The following is a 5,201-nucleotide window of genomic DNA, read 5'->3' as shown; positions in this document are numbered from 1 at the left end:
CTTTAATTTTGTGCAGGGTGATAAAATTGGGTCCATTTGCATTTTCTACATGTAGATTCCCAGTTAGACCAGCACCATTTGTAAAGGATGCTAAGATGCTATCTTCTTTCCGTTGTATGTTTTTGGTACCTTTGTCAGAAATCAGTTGTCCATAAGTGTGTGGGATTATTTCTGGGTCTTCTATATTATTCTGTTGATACACCAGTCCATTTCTATGCTAGTAGCATACAGTTTTTATGATTGTTTCTCTATAGTACAGCTTGAGATCAGGGACGGAGATACCTCCAGAAGATCTATTATTGTACAGGATTATTTTAGCTATTCTGGGTTTCTTGTTTTTCCATATGAAATTGTGAATTGTTCTTTCAAAGTCTGTAAAGAATTGGATTCGTATTTAATGGAAATTGCATTGAATCTGTAGATTGCTATTGGTAGGATGACCATTTTCACTATGTTTATCTTACCTATCCATTAGCATGAGAGACCTTTCCATCTTCTGATAACTTCTTCAATTTATTCATAGATTTTAAGTCTCTTTCATACAAGTCTTGCACTTGCTTGGTTAGAGTTACACCTAGGTACTTTACTTCTTTTGGGGCTATTGTGAAGGATGTTGTTTCCCTAATTTCCTTTTCAGCCCATTTGTCTTTTGTGTACAGAAGGACAACTGATTTTTTTTCCAAGTTAAATTTGTATCCAGCCACTTTTCTGAAGGTGTTTATTAGCTATAGGAGCTCCTTTGTAGAATTTTGGGGTCACTCATGTATACTATCATGCCATCTGCAAATAGTGATACTTTTACTTCTTCCTTTCTGATTTAAGACTGCTTGACCTCCTTTATTTTTCTTGTTGCTCTAGCAAGGACTTCAAGAATTACGTTGAAATAAACAGCAACCTTGCCTTTTCCTTGATTTCAGTGGGATTACTTTAAGTTTATCTCCATTTAACTTGATGTTGGTTATAAGCTCGCTGTATATTGCCTTTGTTATATTTAGGTCAGTGCATTATATCCCTGATCTCTCCAGGACTTTAAACAGGGAAGAGTGCTGGATTTTATCAAATGCTTTTTCGGCATCTAAGGAGATGATGATTTTTTTTCTTTCATTTTGATTTTATGGTGGGTTATATTGATGGATTTCCATATATTGAACCACCCCTGCATACCTGGGATGAAGCATACTTGGTCATTGTGGATGATATCTTTGATGTGGTCTTGGATTCAATTTGTGAGTATTTTGTTGAGTATTTTTGTATAAGTGATCATAAGGCAGATTGGCCTGAAATTCTCTTTCTTTGTTGGGTCTTTCTGAGGTTTAGGTCTCAAGGTGACTGTGACTTCATAGAATGATGTTGGTAATTTTCCTTCTGTTTCAATTTTGTAGAATAGTTTGAAAAGTATTGGAGTTAGCTCCTTTTTTTTTTTTTTTTTGAAGGTCTGGTAGAATTCTGCACTTAAACCATCTGGTCCTGGGCTTTTTTTTTTTTTTTTGGATGGGGGACTTTTGATGACAGCTTCTATTTCCTTAGGGCATATAGGATTTTTTAATGTATTTACATGGTTTTGATTCAGCTTTGGTAAACTGAATCAATCAAAACATTTTTCATTTCTTCTATGTTTTCAAATTCTGTTGCATATAGGCTTTTGTTGTAAGACCTAATGATTGTTCCACTATCTTCAGTGTCTGTCATTATGTCCCCTAATTCATTCTGATTTTGCTGATTTGGGTATTATCTCTCTGCCTTTTTGTTAGTATAGCTATGGGTTTGTCTATCTTGTTTATTTTCTCAAAGAACTAGCTCTTGCTTTCATTGATCCTTTGAACTGTATTCTTTGTTTCTAGTTTATTGATTTCAACCCTGAGTTTAATTATTTCCATCAGTTCTCCTCTAGAGTGTGTCTGCTTCTTTTTTTTTCCCTAGGGCTTTCTGGTGAGCCATTAAGTTGCTTGTATGAGATGTTTTGAATTTCTTTTTGAAAGCACTTAGTGTTGAGGACCATTTTTTTCATGGCTTCTGTTTGAATCATTATTTCTCAGTTTAATTTCTGTTTTGTTGACCTGTCCTTTGTTGAGAGTGCAGTGTTGATGTATCCCACTATTAATGTGTGTAGACCTATGTGTGGTTTAAGTAGTATTAATATTTCTTTTACAAATGTGAGTGCCCTTATATTTGTGACATAGATATTTAGAAATATAATGTCTTCCTGTTGGAATTTTCCTTTAAGAAGTATGAAGTGACCTTCCCCATCTGTTTTGATTAATTTTGTTTGAAATTTTATTTCATTAGATATTAAGATGGCTACTTCTGCTTGGTTTCTTTTTAGGTTATTTTTAATTTTTATTTTTATATAAGTTACATTTTATTCACTTTGTATCCTCCCAACTGTAGCCCCTTCCATCATCCATTTCCAACCCCATCTCCCTCCTTCATCTCCTCCCATGCCCCTCAGATCAATTTTCTTGGAAAACAGTCTTCCTGTCCTTTACTCTCAGGTAATGTCTATCTTTGTGACTTAGGTGTGTTTCTTGTATGCATAAGATTATTGGTTCTTGTTTATGCACCCTTTCCGTTAGTCTGTCCCTTTTATTGGATAATTGAGTCCATTGATATTGAGAGAGATTAATGAGCAAATCCTATTATTTTGATGCTGGTTGTAGTGATGTGTTGGTGTACATGGCTACTTTTAGTTTTGTTGCAGTGTATTTTCCTGAGGGTAGTTAGCTTTCTTGAGTTGTATTTTTCCTTATAGTACCTTCTGTAAGACTGGATTTGTGGGTAGGTAATGTTTAAATTTGTTTTTTTCTTTGCATATCTTGTTTTCTCCATATATGATGATTGAGAGTTTTGCTGGGGATAGTAGCCTGGGCTGACATCTGTGTTCTCTTAGGGTGTACATGATATCATCCAGGTCTTTCTAGCTTTCATGGTCTCTGTTGAAAAGTGAGGTGTGATTTTGATGGGTTTGCCATTAGATGGTACTTGGTCTCTTTCCCTAGCAGGTTTTAGTAGTTTTCCTTTGTTCTGTGTACTTATTGTATTGGTTATAATGTGGAAATGTTATTTTTTTTTTCTGGTTTAATATACTAGGTGTTCTGTAGGACTCTTGTGTGCTTATAGGCCTCTCCTTTAAATTGGGGAAATTTCTTTCCATGATTTTGTTGAAAAATATTTTCTAGGCCTTGGAGATGGGAGTCTTCTTTTGCCTCTATTCCTACTATTCTTAAGGTTTTGTCTTTCCATGTTGTCTTGGATTTCTTAGATGGTTTGTATCAGGAATTTTTTAGATTTAACATTTTCTTTGATGGATACATCAATTTCTTCCATTGTATCTTTCAAACCTGAGATTCTTTCTTCCACTTCTTGTATTCTGTTGGTTATGTTTACTTCTGTAGTTCCTGTTTTCTTCCTTAAGTTCTCCATCTCCATGATTTCCCCCATTTGTGTTTTCTTTAATTTTTCCAATCCCATCTTCAGATCTTGAACCATTTTGTTGATTTCCTTTACTGACTGACTATATTTTCCTTCAATTCCTTCACCTGTTTATTTAAACATTCCTCTGTTTTTTTTATTTATTTTCAGTGATTTTATTATTTCTTTCCTGAAGGCCACAAACTGTCTGCATCTTCCTGTATTTCTTTATGGAAGACCTTAATGTATTTGGCTTTATCTTCCTCTATTTCTTTAAACATATTTGTTTCCTCCCTTATCCTCTTCATAAACATAGATGTAAAGTTATCTTCTTGAATTTCACTTATGTTAGGGTATCCAGGGCTACTTGCTCCCGGATAGCTGGGTTCTGGAGATGCCACATTGTTTTGGCTTTTGTTGGTTGTGATTTTACACTAGTCTCTACCATTTGGGCTTTCTCAGATGTTGGCTGTTAGTTTCTGGTGCTTTCTGGAATCCCATTGTGGATGAATCCCATTGACAGGAAGATAGTTGTTCCAGAAAGAGGCCTCCTCAGCTTTTTGGGTATATTCATCTAATGGCCTCTGCTTCTCAGGGAAGTGCTACAGCTCACCTCAGGTGTATGGAACTGTGGGATAACTGATGTTTTTGGTAGTCAACAGGGCTCTCCTCTCACCAGGAGAAGTCCTGGAAATATCTGCCCTACCACTGGGTTCTTGCTCTGAATTTAGTGAGCTGTTGCTGCTGCTCTTACACTGTATTTGCTGGGCACAGCCTTCTTGAAGAACCAGGGAATCCCTCGGTTTGGTCAGTTTAGATAGAGAAAAAGGTTGTACTTGGAGGAGTGTCTGGGGACTGATTTTGTGGATCCCAGGCTTCTGTACTTCTGAGTTTGGAGCTCTGTGGCCCAGTACCCAAGTGGTTGTCATGGCAGGTTGAAGGAGTCTAGAGTCTGAAGCCCGAGAGAACCCAGGAACTTTCACAGGACTTGCTGGGAGTAGTGAGGTTGGACATGATGTTTTCCTCAGAGTGGGGTTTCCTTCCTATAGGGAGACCTAGTCTGTGTTGTTGGGTATCCACAATTCAGTCTGAGAGGGTGAGTAGAGCGTTCAGGTACAGGCAGCCACTATTAAATTTTAATGTAAAATCTTTAAACAATTCTATAAGCTGTGTGTATGTCATTGGGGTTTTTGTTTTGTTATTTATTCCCTTGACCTATTTTTAAGATTTCTTTATTTTTCTTTTATGTGTATGAATGTTTTGTCTGCATGTTAATTTTATTCACAATGTCAGTTCAGTGACCCCAAAGACCATACTATGGCATCAAATCCTCTGAAATAGAACTTAGAGATATCTGTAGGCCACTATATGGATGCTATGGACCAAACTTAGGTATTCTGTGAGAGAAACAAGAGCTCTGATTATTTACGGAGGCGGGGCAAGATGGCGGCGCCAGGAGGACTCTCATTCTGAGGAGCAGCACAGCAGGATTGGCACAGTGACCAGCAATCAGAACTCGCGGCCATAAAACACAAGTGGTTGTGTTTCTCAGGTGAGAGGATACCCCAAGGTGGGGGATTCGATCAGCTTTAACTCACCTGGCTAAACCGCGGAAGAGATCCCCGTTCCGCCAGGCGCTTGGTCGCCAGCCCAGAGCTACCCGCCAGCACGATCTGGTCACGGTCCCAGACTGAACTGTGGGCCCACAACAACATAGACTGGATTTCCCAGTCGAGAGATAACCCAACGGAGCAGGAAACAATTGGGACCGACCCCAGGTTACCCAGACATCC

The sequence above is a fragment of the Psammomys obesus genome, unplaced genomic scaffold (assembly GCF_907164565.1).
Source record: "Psammomys obesus unplaced genomic scaffold, mPsaObe1.curated_primary_1811, whole genome shotgun sequence".
In the NCBI taxonomy this organism is placed as follows: Eukaryota; Metazoa; Chordata; class Mammalia; order Rodentia; family Muridae; genus Psammomys; species Psammomys obesus.
Note: the sequence above shows the minus strand (reverse complement) of the source record.